General features: G+C 50.1%; 1 protein-coding gene across 1 annotated transcript in view; it reads left to right on the top strand.

The window, feature by feature from the left end:
* The first annotated feature begins 554 nt into the window (after nucleotides 1–554).
* Nucleotides 555–16,886, top strand: part of BRINP1 (BMP/retinoic acid inducible neural specific 1) — a 352,354-nt gene continuing 336,022 nt past the window's right edge. The window contains exon 1 of the mRNA XM_069241525.1: nucleotides 555–856. The gene's annotated coding sequence lies outside the window, so the exon portion shown is untranslated. The remainder of the gene's footprint in view (nucleotides 857–16,886) is intronic.

Here is a 16,886-nt window from a genome sequence, read left to right as displayed (position 1 = left end):
TTTTTCTTCCTCTTGTCGCGACTGTCTATCTACGACCCCTGCACTTTTCTTTCAACACCTCTCCTCCTTCCCCCTCTTCCGCTAGTCACCGTAGCTGCTTATTCACCCACACGTTCTTCCATCTCTTTATCTCGTGCTGATTTCCTGCCTCTCTCTCTCACGCCCATCCTGTATCTTCTCTCTTCTCCTCTTCCCCTTTTTCCTCCCTCCTCCCGGGTCCATTCGCCCTCTATCCTTCGACATTTCAAGATTTCTTCTTCTCTCCCCCCTTCCATTCTCGTCTGCTCTCTCTCTCCGTTTCTCTATTCCCCCCACCCCCTTGTCGGTTCTCTCTCCTTTTCCCCTCTCCTACTTTCGCCACCCTTCACGCTCTCTTGTTCCCTCAACCTCCCCTCGCCCATCTCCACCTACATCTAATTATGAGCTGAGCGCTCCCTAGAATAAGGCTGCAGACGGAGCTCCGCCCCTCCAGCCCTGGCCCTTCCTCCCGGAGCCCAGCCTCTGCCTCCCTTCCTCCCCCGGAGCCCCACCGCTGCCTCCCTCCCAGGCTCGGCAGTCTGATTCCGCTCCTTTCGGGATGGCTTGGCCGTGACCAGCAGAGACATAAGCATTACCGGGGACTGCGGGACAGAGGGGGCTCGGAGCCGCCTTTTAATGCCCGGGATCTGGAGCAGGGAGCGGGCTGTGCTGTCTGAGCATGAAAAGGACTGCTAGTTCCCCAGGACCTGCACGCCCGCCTCGCCAGCACTGCGACCAGCATGCCCGCTGTCTACAGAGCCGTCCTGCCAAGGTCCTTCCTAGTCGACTGAGAGCTCCCGGCTGCCAAACCCCCAGCAGAGAGGGGCATTAACGTCAGGTAAGGGGCCGGCGGGTGCCGAATTCTGGGGCGTCTCGTGCGTTGGGGTGATTGTTTGTGTGTTTGATGGGTCGTTCACCTGAGCGCTGCAGAGGACTTCACCGGGGCTCTGCAGGGGGCCCTCAACGGAGCTTTCAGAGGACCCTCACTCGAACTCTGCAGAAAGAACTCAAGTGAACTCAGAAGGGACCCTCGTCCGACCGCTGATGAGGACCCTACCCTGAGCCATGTAGAGGATGGCTTCTGAGCTCTGCCGAGGGAACCTCAGCTAAGCTCTGCAGCGGACCCTCATTTGAGCTTTGCAGAGGACCCTCGTCCGACCGCTGATGAGGACCCTCGCATGAGCTCTGCAGAGGACCCTCGTCCGACCGCTGATGAGGACCCTCACATGAGCTCTGCAGAGGACCCTCGCCCAACCACTAATGAGGACCCTCACATGTGCTCTGCAGAGGACCCTCACATGAGCTCTGCAGAGGACCCTCGCCCGACCGCTGATAAAGACCCTACCCTGAGCCCTGTAGAGGACCTCTCCTGGGCTCTGCCGAGGTCCCTCCCCTGAGCTCCGCAGAGGGGACTCACCTGAGCTCCTTCCGCTGAGCTCCTCGGAGGATCTTCTTGTGAGCTCCTCAGAACACACACATCCGAGCTTTCCAAATGCCATTACATGAGCTCTGTATAGGACCTCCGCTGGGCTCCGCGAAGTCCCCTCCCTGAGCGCTGTAGAGTACTTCCCCCGGGCTCTGCGAAGTCCACTCATCTAAGCGCTGTAGAGGACCTCTGCTGGGCTCCTCAAAGTCCCCTCATCTGAGCTCTGTAGAGGCCCTCTCCTGGCACCGTGAAACCCCCTCATCCGGGCGCTGCAGAGGACCGCTCCCAGGCTCCGCAAAGTCCCCTCAGCTTAGCTCTGTAGAGGACCCCCCCCCGGACTCTGTGAAGTCCCCTCATCTGAGCTCTTTATAGGACCTCTCCTCGGATCCGCGAAGTCCCCTCATCTGAGCTCTTTGTAGGACCTCACCTCGGATCCGCCAAGACCCCTCATCTGAGCTCTGTAGAGTACCTCTCCTGGGCTCTGCCAAGTACCCTCATCTGTGTCTGTGGCGTACCACTGCTGGACTCCGGAAAGCCCCCTCATCTGAACACCTTAGAGGACCTCTCCTGGGCTCCAAAAAGTACCCTCATGAGAGATCTGTAGAGGACCTCTCCTGGGTTCAGCGAAGTACCCTCTTCTATGTCTGTGGCGTACCTCCGCGAAGGCCCCTCATCTGATCTGAGAACTTTAGAGAACGTATCCTGGGCTCCGCAAAGTCCCCTCATCTGAGCTCTGAAAATGAGCCTTGGTCCGAGCAAGGCCTTCATGAACTCTAAAGAAGGCCACTGCCTGGGCCCTGGAGTGGCCCTCGCCTATGCTGAAGATCATCCTGAGCCACCCAGTAGACGCTCAGCCGAGCTCCTCAGAACACACTCGCCTGTGCTTTGAAGAGAGCCCTCGCCTGAGCAGTGCAGGGGACCCACACTGGGCACAGCAGATGACCCTCTTGAGAGGTCTGCTGAGGACTCTCTCTGGGGCTTTGCAGCTCTCACGCTGAGTTCACGGACGACCCTCACATTAGCTGTAAACAGGACTCTTATCTTAGATAGTGCAACCACACTGAGCTCCTCAGAGGGTCCTCTCTGGAGTTCTGCAGCGCACCACACCGAGCTCCTCAAAGGGTCCTCGCTTGAGTTCTGCAACGTACCACAACAAGCTCCTCAAAGGGTCCTCGCTTGAGTTCTGCAACGTACCACAACGAGCTCCTCAAAGGGTCCTCGCTTGAGTTCTGCAGCGCACCACACTGAGATCTACAGAGGACCCTAACGTTAGCTCTAAAGCACATTACACAGAACTCTTCTGAGCTCCACTGTGCACACACACTGAGCTCAGTAGAGGTCCCTCGCCTGAGCTCTGCGGAGAGCCCTTACATCTCAAGTGCACTGACACTGAAAACTCTAGAGGACCCTCGCCTGAGCTCTACATAGGCCTTTTAGAGCTACAGAGTAACCACACTGAACTGTGTAGAGGACCTCAGTCTGAACTCACTCTGATTCTTAGATGTACAGTGCACCTGCACTGAACTCTAGAGGACCCTTGCTTGAGCTCTGCAGAGGGCTCTTAGATTTACAGTGAGCCTACACTGAACTCTGTAGAGGACCCTCACCTGAGCTCAACCCGGGCTTCATAGTTTTACAGTGCACCTACACTGAACTCCAGGGGGGCATTGCCTGAGATCTGCAGAGGGCCCTGGGCCTGAGTTCTATACAGGCCTCTTAGAAGTACAGTGCACAAATTAAACTCTGTAGAGGTCCCTCAGATGAGCTCAGTAGAGGGCTCTGGGCTGAACACTATAGATGACCTTCACCTGAGCTGTACACAGGGCCCTTGGATCTACAGGGCACTCACACTGAACTCTGGACAGATCCATCAGATGAGCTCAGCAGCGGGCCCTGGGCGAAGCCCTGTAGAGGACCCTCACCTGAGCTCTACACAGGGCTCTTAGATGTATACTGCACCTACATCGAACTCTAGAGGTCCCTCGCCTGAGCTCCTTCTTCTAAAGGGGACCCACACTGAACTCTGCGGAGGTCACTCCGATGAGCTCAGCAGAGGGCACTGGGTGGAGCACTGTAGAGGATCTTCACCAGAGCTGTAGGTAGGGCTCCTAGACGTACAGTGCACCCACACTGAACCCTGTAGATGTCCGTCAGATGAGCTCCCCGCATGGCTCTTAGATCTACAGGGCACTCACACTGAACTCCGTAGAGGTCCCTCAGATGAGCTCGGTAGAGGGCCTTGGACGGAGTACTGTAGAGGACCCTCACCTGAGCTCTACACAGGGCTCTTAGATGTATACTGCACCCACATCGAACTCTAGAGGTCCCTCGCCTGAGCTCTTACTTCTACAGGGCACCCACACTGAACTCTGCAGAGGTCACTCGGATGAGCTCAGCAGAGGGCACTGGGCGGAGCACTGTAGAGGATCTTCACCTGAGCTCTAGGCAGGGCTCTTAGATATATAGTGCACTCACACTGAGCTCTAGGGGTCCCTCACTTGAGTTCTACACAGAGCACAGGGCTCTAGGGGTCCCTCACTTGAGTTCTACACAGAGCACAGGGCACTCACACTGAACTCTGCGGAGGTCACTCCGATGAGCTCAGCAGAGGGCACTGGGCGGAGCACTGTAGAGGATCTTCACCAGAGCTCTAGGCAGGGCTCTTAGATATATAGTGCACTCACACTGAGCTCTAGGGGTCCCTCACTTGAGTTCTACACAGAGCTCTTAGGTCTACAGGGCACTCACACTGAACTCTGCGGAGGTCACTCCGATGAGCTCAGCAGAGGGCACTGGGCGGAGCACTGTAGAGGATCTTCACCAGAGCTCTAGGCAGGGCTCCTAGACGTACAGTGCGCCCACACTGAACTCTGTAGATGTACCTCAGATGAGCTCCCCGCAGGGCTCTTAGATCTACAGTGCACTCACACTGAACCCAGCAGAGGACCCTCGCGTAGGCGATGCGGCCAGACACGCTCCTCGCAGGAAAGATGTCGGTCTAAGCAGGCTCGGTGGAGGGGCCGGAGTGTCTGTCTGGGCTTACCTGGTCTCTCAATGGTTGTTCAATGGATGAGCTCACCATTGAGAAGGATGCTCCTCTCCTTTGGGGGCGGGGCTCTGTGGGCTGCCAAGTCTTTCCGGTGAGGGATATATATTGATTAGGTGTGACCTCTGCTCGGGGTCACTGGTGTAGACAGCTACTTTTGTTTTGACACGAAACCGCACTGTGGCACGGTATGGACTCCCTAGGCTGTGGTGCGCGTATGGGGGGTGGGTCATGAGTTTGAATTATGCTTTCTGGCTGCCCCTATAGAGGTCTGGGCGCCTGGCATCAGCTCCTAGTGCAGGCACGGCGGTGTGAATGACCCATACCTTCCTTTCTGTGCCTCCGCCTGACAGAGCGCTCCCCCCAGCCAACCCCACTTCCCTCCCCCGTGGTGGCCATGCGTTGGACATTTCTGTGTTTGTGCCACACTGTGAATAAATCATTTCTCACTGCCGGAAGTGAATGCTCTCTGTACAAGGGTTTTAGTTTGATTTGGTTTGGGCTCCGCACCCCCCTTTCCTCTCACCCCCCAATAACGGTACGTAATTAGGTGGGCGCATCTCTGCTTAGGGTGAACATGCTGGTCTGTAGAGATTTAGTTTGCCACCAGCCCCTCTCAGTAAAGATATGCGCTTCGGTGGGTCCTGCATTCTGATGGGCACATCTTGCTGTTGTAGACACTCTTCTCTAGTTCAAGATTTTGAATTTCTGCCCCACCCTCCACCATAAAACCCCATATAGACCCCTATCAGTATTCCGGTACAGGCAATCACCGCAGAATACCAGATATAGGCAAGTGCCTGGAAGGGCGCAGCGCGCGAAAGGACAGCCGCCTGTCTCGTACATATATCGTACCACCCCACCTCCGCCCAACATACAAGATATCTCGGAGGTGCGGTAGCAACACTGGCCTTTCTCTGTTATTGGCATGAAGTCTCGTTTGGTGTTTGTTTTCATTTTGTGGGGCGCCTATCCACCCGTAAGTTGTGTATCTCCACTCATAGTGTATGGTCTGGGCACTATTGGACGAGTGCAGTCGTGTAAAGGATTCTTCTGGCTGGGTGCCAGTGACGTAGGCAGGCTGCTACAGTCTGGGGTTTGCCGCGCCCCAGATCGCCCCACGCTCAGGTTTAGGTGGGTGCGGTCAGCTGTGAGGTGGATCCATCTTTGTTTGCTGTGGGGTCCTATGTGTGTCCTCTGATTTAGGTCTGTGTTACACAGCGGCGGAAGGGTGCTGTGGGGTCACTCACTTGCTGTCAGGATCGGTGTTTGGATAGCCTGGTTGAGGGGGTGTAAGTGTGCGCCTGAAGCAGTGTGAAGGGCTTTTCTCTGCTCATGTGGTGGTGACGAGGTTGCGCGTGTCGGTTGCAGGAACCGCATGTTGTGATCTTCGTTCGAAAAGGTAGTGAGAAGCTGGACTATTTCTGGACACATCTACTTATCGATGCCGGGTTCATTCTTAGCATATGTGTCTATATGGGTGCCTCCTGCACGGTGATTTTCTCCCAGGGGGCAGTGTAGGTTGCAAACCTTTTGTTGGACTTTTGTAGTGTTGGGTTGCTTTGCATGTGTTCATGTGAGCTCACTTCCCTGTCCTGCGTTGTTGATGAGGACAAGTTTTTCTGATGTGTGTTGACAGAAGCCCCTACTTCTCAACACAATGTGCTATGGGCCTGCCTTTCTACGTGAGTGTTCGACAGCCTGTTCTGTGGGATGAAAGTGCCAGTGAGTTGCCACCATTTTGTGTTATTTATTCAGATTCATACTGCAGGGAGGGTGGGTGCCCCTTCGTTTGTCCTGGATTGGGTAGGACATCATGTTGTGTTGGAAATGTTTACGTGGGCCCCAGACTGTAGTCTGTTTCAGCACGTGAAACAGGAAGGGTGTCTTTCTGTTCTTTGTGTGTGTTTTGTTGGCATGTCATTCTGGTGCGGTTTTGTGTACGACCCCAGACTGATGCCTGCGTTGACATCTTCTACTCCATTTGTAGGTACTGGTTAAGCTTGAGAGCTTTGCACCCTGGTGCTTCTGCCTTGAGGCAGGTGCAACAGAAAGGCTTCATTGCTCTTTCTTAGTCTCGTAGGCACAGGTTTATGTTTGGGTGTTGTTGGGACCTCTGGGTATGCATTTTGTCCAGTATAACTTGTACTGTTGTAAGTAGTGCAACTCGGTGTTATATTGTCTGTGTTTTATCAAGCGATGGTGAAACTCTTTGCTGTTTCTTGGTGTCGTGGGTTCAGGTTTGGGTTTTGCTGGGATGCCTGGTGGTGGTCTGATTTGGGTAGGTGCAGCGGGGAGGCATCTTTGCTCTTTCTCGGCGTTGTAGTCACAGGTTTGTGTTTGCTTGTTGTTAGAGCCCCTAGCTGCAGTCTTTGTTGATATAGGCACAGCAGGCAGGCCTTTTCGATATTTCTTGGCGTTGTAGCCACAGGTTTGTGTTTGTGTGATGTTGTTGCACACGATTTTGGTCCAAGTTTGTGTATCCAACACCGATCTGTGAATGTATGAGATTGTCCAGTTCTTAATAGGGATCTCTGGTAACAGTTTGTGTCTACGATGGTGAAGAAGGAAGAAACCTAGAGCCTCCCCATGTCTATTTCCATTCGGTCAGGTTTGTGGGCATTTTAGCATGGGACTAAGCTTCACTTAAATTACGTGGACCTAAAAGTAAGCTTCTCAATTGCGTTTGCGCAGGTGCATGTGCGGGCCTGTGTCTGTGCGCCTGTGAGCGTGGGCATAACTCAGGCCATTGCAGCCCCTGCGGCGCAGGCCCCACTCAAGCCTCCAGGGCCACCCAGCCCTTCAAGTGTGTGTGTGGGGGTGGGGGGTATTCACCACAAGGCCATTGAATATCTATGAGAACTGAAAGACCCTTTTATCATTGTGACGGGCTGGGGAGGGGGTCAAATTGCGTTACGCCACTCTGCGGGTGTTCGCGCCTGTGTGCCCGAGTGCGACTGTATTTTTGTCCGTGTGCCATTGTCTGTGTGCTTTTCTGTATATGCCTGCCTGTGAGTCTGTCTCCGAGCGCCGGTGCGTGCGTTTGTGTGCGCCAGCGTGTCTGTTTGCTCCTGTGCATGTTTCTGTCTGTATGTGTCTCTGTGCCTGTGTGCGTGTTTGCCTTTTCGTGTGTGTTTCTGTGTGTGTGTGCAGTGTGAGTGTATGCCTGTGCACGTTTGGGTCTGTGTGTGTCTGTCTGTGTGCGTCCGTGTGTGTCTGCCTGTGTGTGCCTGCAGGTTTCACCCGTCGCTCGTTGGAACTCCTGCCTGTCCGCGCTCGGTGGGACGCATCTTAGCTGCTGCCTTTGGCGGTGTGCAGCAGGCTCTGCCTGCACATTTGCTAAAGAAGCACGTATGCGCACCTCTGTGACAGGGTTCTGTTCTGCAGCTTGGAGCAGAGAGCTGCGCGAACGCGGATCCCCGAAATATCGAGGCTGAAGTAACGGACTCCTCTCAGAGTCAGCACCAAATCCACGCCAAGCTGATACCATCACCACATCCGGGGCTCGAGGTGACATTCAGCACAGCGGGGGAAGTGAGCTATGTGCCCGCTCTTCTAATATCGGAGCAGAGCGGCCCGCCCGCCTCTATTGGTGGAGGCTTTCGGCCCAGAGTAGGGCGGGGGGGGGGGAGGGGGTGCCAGAGCACCGTCTCACGTCACACACTAGGGGACTCGATGAGTACATTGGAAGGATTGACTCCTTCTAGATGAACACCCACGAGCATTACATCTCACAGTGCTTACATTATTGGGGTAGCAGAGGATCTAGGATGAGAACTGTGGACACAACAGACTGATGGAGAACCAGGGAGGGCGGGGCTAATGTGATGACGCATGGTGCCCAGCCGGTGACACCCCATAACACCAGGTTGCCTCCCGTAAGTCAGAAGCAATGGAGTTTCAAAGGGCAATGTCCATTGAATGATGACAAAAGGTGACCTATGCATGAGACTTTAGGTGCAGAGGGGGGCAGTTGCGAGCAGCGTAAGGTACCAGGTTGCTGATAACATAGGGTGTCCAGTGGGTGGTAACAGAAGCCCAGTGCAGGATAACATAGCATGCTCATTGGGCGATACACCTGGAGTGCACAGTGGATGTCAACATAACAATTTCAGTGGATGCTGTCAGTGGGTGTGCAGTTGATAATAATATAGGTTGTCAAATGGATCATAACATAAAAGTCCAATGGGTGATACAATAGTACACCTGGTGTAGGATGACATTCCGTGTCCATTGGATAATAGCATAGAGTGTACACTGAATGATAACATAGGTGTCGAGTGGATTACAAAGCCCATCCAGTGGCTATCATGTATTGTAGTGTATGATATTATGGGTTGTCTTGGTGGATGATAACATGGATGTTGAGTGGACGTTAATGTAGCATGTCCTGCTGATATCATGATGCACAATGAATGATATTATAGGATGCCCAGTGAATGATAACACTGAATGTACAGTGAATGATATCATAGGTGTCATGTGGATGAGATAGCGGGCCTCTTGTATATCATGTATTGTACGGTGTATATCATAGGGTGCCCAGCGGATGATAACATAGTGTGTCATGTGAAGGAGAACATGGGTGTCAAGTGGCTGATTAGCAGGGTGTCCAGAGGATGATACACAGCATGTGCTATGCATGATATAATGTCCAGCAAATAACATAGGATGTACAATTGATGATAACATAAAGAGTCAAGTGGATGATTACATAGGATGTACAATTGGCGGTGACATAAAGAGTCCATGGATGATAACATAGGATGTGCAACTCATAGTAACATAAAGAGTGAAGTGGATGATAACATAGGATGTACAACTGATGGTAATATAAAGAGTCAAGTGGGTGATAACAAGGAGTTCAGTGAATAATAACACAGGAAGTACAATTGATGATAACATAAGGACTGGATTGGATGATAAGATAGGCCGTACAACTGGCGGTGACATAAAGAGTTCATAGATAATAACATAGGATGTGCAACTGATAGTAACATAAAGAGTGCAGTGGATGATAACACAGGATGCACAACTGATGATAACGTAGAGTGCAGTGGATGATAACACATGATGTACAGTTGATGATAACATAAAGAATCCAGTGGATGACAACATAGGATGTACAGTTGATGATAACATAAAGAGTCCATGGATGATAACATAGGATGTACAGTTGATGATAACATAAAGAATCCACTGGATGATAACACAGGATGTACAGCTGATGATAACATAAAGAATCCAGTGGATGACAACATAGGATGTACAATTGATGATAACTTAAAGAGTCCATTGGATGATAACACAGGGTGTATAATTGATGATAACATAAAGAGTCCAGTGGATGATAACACATGATGTAGATTGATGATAACATAAAGAGTCCATGGATGACAACATAGGATGTACAGTTGATGATAACATAAAGAGTCCATGGATGACAACATAGGATGTACAGTTGATGATAACATAAAGAATCCAGTGGATGATAACACAGGATGTACAGTTGATTATAACATAAAGAATCCAGTGGATGATAATAAAGGGTGTACAGTTGATGATAACATAAAGAGTCCATGTATGATAACATAGGATGTACAATTGATGAAAACATAAAGAGTCCAGTGGATAATAGCATAGAATGCCCAATCGATGATATGTAAAGAGGCCAGTGGATGACAACACAACGTGTATAACTGATGATAACATAAAGAGCCAATGAATGATAACATGGGGATGTACTATATAATTGATGATAACACAGGGTTGCCAAAGGATGATAGCATAGGGTGTCCATGGCATGATAACATAGTGTGTCCACTGAGTAATATCATAGCATGTCCAGTGAATGATAAATCAGAATGTTCACTGAGTAACACCATACGGATATCCCGTGAATTCTAACACGCTGTGTCCCTCGGTTAAAGACAATTTTTTTTTTAAAGGGATCATTTTCACACAGTGTAGGAGGGCAGTGACAAAGGCGTCACATGTTAACAAGAATTGTACTGGGGATCACTACACATAGAGCTGTGGGATTAACTGCACACAGTGGTAAAGAGTTATTTGAAATATATATGAAAGGGATGATAACATGGGGGCTAATGGGACACGATATCTGGGAATTTACAAGACAGACTTTCAATGAGTTAATGATACATTCATCAAAGTATACATGGGTCGATGATAGCATATATTTTACACTACACAGGATGTCCATCCTTTAAGGTCAGTGAATGTCCAGTTAATGATCAAGCCGTTCATTTTAGTGACAAAGGATATCCGTCTATTGACCATGGTAATACAGCCAGGGTATCTAGGGGTTTAATAATGTTGGGTGTCAATAGGATAATTAAGCAGTCTCCTTGGATTCAGTGAGGACACAGGGTAGCCTGGGTTATATGCTCTGCCTGTGCAAGTACTAACGGCATAGTGTGTTTAGACTTAAGTGATACAAGGAGTGGAAGTAGGGTCTCAATGGGCCAGTGACACAGTGTCTACATTGATGAACGAAGCAGGTTCTCTGTGGGTGGTTTGTGGATGATGCAAGGTCTCTGTGGCCATCAAACAGTGTCTCCATTGGTTATTAACTCAGGGCCTCTGTGGGTAATTGACACAATGTTACCATTGGGTAATGACTGAGGATCTCTGTGGGCTCATCACACATTGTCTCCATAGATTGATAATGCAGGGTGTCTGTGGTCATTGACACAGTGTCTCCATTGGTAATGACTCAGGGGGTCTGTGGACAAATGAAACAGTGTTTCGATTGGTTGATATTGCAGTGTCTCTTTGGCCCTTAAGCAGTGTCTCAATTGGTTAATGAATCATGGCCTCTGTGGACAATTGACACATTGTTTCCATTGGTAATGACTGAGGATCTCTGTGGGCCAGTGATACAGCGTATCCATTGGCTAATAATACAGGGTCTCTGTGACCATTGACACATGACTCTGCAGGTCATTGACAGTGTGTGTCCATTAGATATTTACTTAGGGGCTCTATGAGCCCTTGACACACTGTCCGCATTGGTTCATGACACAGGGGCCACTAAAATGGTGTCTGTAATGGTTCATGACACAGGGGCTCCAAGGGCCATTGACACAGTGTCTGCATTGGTTAATGAAGAAGGATCTCCATGGGCACTGACACAGTGTTTCCAATGGAGAATGACAAGGGGTCTCTGTGGGCCACTGACACAAATGTGTGCCCCACTGGCCAATGACACAGTGTATCCATTGGGAGAATGAAGCAGGATTTCTGGGGAACATTGATGAATGAATCAGAATCTCTGCAAACCTAAATCTTTCATATACCCTGGTCTCTTTGGCAGGGCCATATTACCTACTGTGGCCCAGATGGGTACAGCTTTACTTACCTTTAAGGATATGGGTATTTTTAACTAGGGAGCTTATATGTCAACACATTTCCCCATAGATACCGAATGGGTAAAACTCTTAGATTCATCAGGTCGCAGGCCTCGTTCACTCACACAGATTCATGTCTGCCTATTCAAACAATATAGGGGCTTCTTAGCCTACCTATGGACCAGGGTTTGCAAGACCATTCTCTAAACTGCCTGTGCGCCCACATGACCACCTGCACAGATTTCTATCTTTTTATGTGGGGATGTGTTCTTCCTCCAATTTGTATTCGAATCAAGGTTACTAAAGGGACAGATATGTCATATGTAGAAGTGTGTGAATTATTTGTATGCAAAATAAAAAATAACGCATAACAAGGCATTACTCACACACTGGACTGAAGCAAAGGACAAGGCACCCACAGCTTTGGTTCTGTGTCTTATAAGAAAAGAATCTTTAAGGAGTAGAGTGGCCATGTCCAAAGTAGGGTCAGGAAGGACAGATCCATTCCAGATTTTCAGGATGCCTTTAAAAGATGCATGTAGACGTATGTGAGAGGTCTTTTATTTATGTTGGCCACTTGTGAAGGAGGTGTGTGTTTACCCCCATCTGCACTGCTGAGAATTCTGGGCCTTTGCCTGTCTCCTGTCCAGTGAGAAAAACTTTACCTTACTCCTGTCATCTTTTGTATTTTATGTCGACATATCAGTGAGAATAAATGCATTCAGTAAGTGATTTTATTGTTTGTGATAAAGTGCTGTATTGATTCTCCCTTCTAAGTATTTTACAATTCCGTACACCTTGCCAAAATATTATATGCACCATTAGATATCCCTCAGAGGCAGGTGTGTGGGACTATCTCTGATTGATGAACATCACTGAGAGATGTCTGTCTTTGGCTGCAAGTAGTACTGTGTGAGTGGACCTTACCTTATGTCTACTACCCGCAATGTTTGCATGGTTACTATGAATTGTGTGCGTGGGTACCTCCCTGTGACAGTCTGCATACCTGCGCGTAATGCTTTCATTGCACTCAGTTGAAATCCCTTAACAGGGGGGGTGCCTTTTTGTGCTGCTGTTTTCTGGTCTGCTCTTAGTTAAAGGTCTGGTGATTGCAAAGAGCACAATAGGCTGGTATTAAAAACATAAAAAGTTGCTTAGTTGGCCCCAGTAGTAGAAAAAGAATTTACCCGGAGGCAGATGGCACAGGTTAAGGACATCAAACACACCACCGACCATAAGATTACCAGATGGCTCCACAGACACTGCTTGCTATGGCCTTTTAACTGACCAATCACTGCTATTAGGTGTGCTGCTTTGATCGAAGCAGACTCAGACTAAAACACCCAGAATGCATTGGCTGCTAACCGGAGGCCAGGGCTGTAACTAGTTTTCTAATGACACGTAGCAGGGTGGTCACTGTAGAGCACCAGCCCATCATGGGCGTGCAGAAGTGATCAGCAGATGTTTACACTTCTTTATTACTGATCAAGAACTAGTCTGCTGGCATGAAAAACGGCATTTTGAGGAAAACACTGAAGAAATAGTCATCTTGGATTGTGCATTTGCATACCTATGTATACAGACAAACGTAGGCACATACGCTAGCCAACATATTGTTCACGAGCATATATTTATTATTAAGATACATAATATTTTCAAAACACTTGCAATGCAAAGATGATTAATCCCTCCCACACCGGTGTTGATCATCATCGAGATGAAACTCGCATAGAATAAGCAGATAAATGGCACCACTTTGTATTCCAGGGAACGCACCACAGAGCAACCACCAAATGTAACATTAATGGAAAACACCTGGCACCCGCAGAGAGGCACGCCACACAAAATATGTATCATTTATAAGCACTAGCAATACATTTCTCACATGCTAGAGACATGCACATTCAACATATGGAAAGAAGAATACATTAAATTGGGTACTATAGCACTAGGAGAAACAAGAAACAAAATGGATACCTGGCATACACACTGCACAGAGACACTGCAAACTGATATCTTTGTATATGATGACGTGACACACATACAATCCATTACGCCTTGTGAATCTAGACAAGTTGCACACCACAGCAAACAAAGAGCTCTGCTTGAAGTCACTCTGAACACTGCATCTCAACAAATCCCAACATACTTGGGACGAGAATTGCAAGAAAGTGGCTCCTCAGCTGTGATGCACCACTTTTCTTGTCCCCCCTTGCGCCCTTTAATGACACCATGTGAGCCATGTATTTACCATAGGGCGCACCATGGCGCATGTTAGGACAATAGCATAAAAATGTATGATGCTAATGTGGTACTTGTCAGGTATAGTGCCATAAATTGTGGCGCTAACCCTGCAAAGTAAAGAGAGACCCATTGAAAGTAATAGGCACGTCATTTTAACGCCTGCTCTGATCAGGCATTGAAAGTGACGCTAAAAATTGTGCAGTTAAATGTTGTAAATTTCACTGCACCTTTTTTATGGGCTTCCCTGCGGCAGAGCACTCCCCTTGCATATATTATGACTTGCGCATGCATAATATGGTGCAAGGGGGTGCAAAGTGGCGCAATGCAAGCATTGTGCCACTTTGAAAAACTGGTGGAGAATGGCCTCCTTAACACCACACTAGCAGTAAATCAGGCCCTTGGCATAAAAGCCACACACACAAAAGCACTCCTCCCATGCCACCATGTACACGCACTTCACGTCCGGTATGAACGAACCCAGGAAGCACTTTACGAGCCGTCCTGAACCCAGTTGTGCAAACATAGGAAACACTCCGGAGGCGGGCCATCCGTCCGGGTATGCAGTGACGTCCCACTACGGCGCAAGCCTGCATGGGACGCCATCACAGCGAACATATTTACATTTTTTTTGTATTAGGTAGTCCGGCATTTTCTGCTCTTCCGACAGAAATGCTTGCTAGAGGCTCTCCCTGTTGTACGTGCCCGTATCCTGTGAGCAAGGGGGCGATGAAGGGAAGGCCATGGGTGGATGGGAGAATTCAAATATTACGTCTTCATCGCCAACAGTACATGATGTGACCTTTGGATGTATTCGCACCCATTTATTGGCGCATTGATTCAGTGTAGGCAGCAGGGACTACGAAGCCCCCACGTATATGAGCTGAAGCGTCTCTGTCTGGGCCAGGGTGTGCGTAATGTGGCCTTTTTGGATGGGCAAAGGTGGTGATTTACCTACCGCGTATCAAGGCACGCCTAGAAACCGTCTTAGACTCTGCATTTCCTTCTCTCCATTGCTCACTCCCTCCCTTTTCCTGTAACCTCTCCCATATCTCCTGATTTCATTCTCCCCTCTCCTGATCCCGCCTGCTGGTCAGACCCCTCGCTCACTCTGGTTCTCTTCGCCACCCTTTCGTTGTCTCCCCTCGCTGGCCCTGCCTCACTCTCACACACTGCTTCTCCGCTCACCTGTCGCTTACCTTCTCTCTCCCAAACAGTCCCTCTCTGCCCCTCTCCCGAGGAACCATTCACAGATCCTCTCATCATCCATCGTCTGGCCCATCACTCGGAGCCCCTCCGTCTCTTCACCTCTCACTCGGGGCCCCTCTCTTCACTCCGCGCATCTCACTTCACCCCTCCCATTACTTGCTCTGTTAATGGTTTAACCTCCTTGTCCTGACCCCTCCCTCAGTCCCGCTCTTCAGCAGTCACTCGATGAATATTTCCTAATGGCAGCTCGCCATCTGGGGCTTACACCCCTCGCTGACGGCCCCTCTTCTCACCCTCGATTCTTGATCCTCTCGACACCCCCATAAACAGTCATCCTTTCCCAGACCTCACTCCCTAGTCAGAGTTCCTCTACCAAGTGCTATCCACCTCCCCCCGCCCTCTTCTGTTGGCCGCCCCTTTGTTTGGCCGTATTAAGCATGTCATTTCCTCTCCACGCTCCCTTCTCATTTACTCAAAATACCTTCCATTTTCGCCGCATTACCGCATTACCAGGAGCACAATTTCGTCTGATAATTGCGGGTGGAAATACGCCACCTGTGATTACAAGTGTATCGGGGCTGGAATTATTAGGTCTGCAAAGTCCAGATCTGAGAATTCTGAGCGAGGACCTGTCTTTACTACTGCGGCCCCTTGCCTAACAACTACCTCCCTCCCCCCCCCCCCCCCTCGGCAGTAACTGAAGGGTGCAGCTGGGAGAGGGGTGTAGGAGGAACAGACAGAAGCCTCCTATAACCCACCGTGCCTCCACCCCGTACCGCCCCGTAGCGGACACTTCCCTCTTTCTCAAAGCAGCAGCAGGCGGGAATTGTCAGCAGTTGTCTCCCCAGAATGAGGAAGAACTCACGAGGAAGGGCCCGTAGCTCCAGGTCCATATAGCTACTGCCTATTCTGGGGAGAAACCTCGGAGTGGCTGGAATTGCGTGAGGGATATCGGCTGGTAACTCTGGAACAAATTCTAGCCACGTCGAAGCGCCTCTTTCTGCAAAACTTCTTGTTACCCCTCCACCCACCCACCCCCCCCCCCATGATGAGTCAAGTCCTCAGTCACCGTTCGTCACCACCACCCCTGCACTTCTCCACACATCTCCTTTCAGACTCCTTTCTCCCCTCACACTCTTCCTCCCTGACCCGCTCCTGGGGAGATGGACTCAAGCTTCTCTTTCTCCCTCCAGGCCTCTCCCTGCCCTTCCTTACGCCGCCTCTTCACCCGTACACGCTCTGCTGCTTCGTTCTTCGCTCCCCCCTACTTCCTCCGCCCTTTCTTCTTCCCCTCTCCCCCTCACACTAATTCCACGGTCTCCCCCTTGCCTTTCATTTTCACCTCATGTCCATCTCAACCCCCCACCCTTTCCAACTTCTCTCTTCACTGCCCCATCCTCTCCTACTCCCCTTGCTTCCGACTTCTTCCTTCACTTATTTGCCTCTTCGCCTGCCTCTCCCTCTTTCCCCCCACCGCTCTTACCCTCTATTAGGCACCCCCCCCCTTTCATTATTCACACCATCCCCCCCCCCACCCGCCCCAGCCCACAAACACCTTGCTGGTCTTTTCCGGTCT

This window comes from Pleurodeles waltl, chromosome 6, assembly GCF_031143425.1.
Source record: "Pleurodeles waltl isolate 20211129_DDA chromosome 6, aPleWal1.hap1.20221129, whole genome shotgun sequence".
Taxonomy (NCBI): Eukaryota; Metazoa; Chordata; class Amphibia; order Caudata; family Salamandridae; genus Pleurodeles; species Pleurodeles waltl.
Note: the sequence above shows the minus strand (reverse complement) of the source record. Positions and strands in the feature narration are given on the sequence as shown.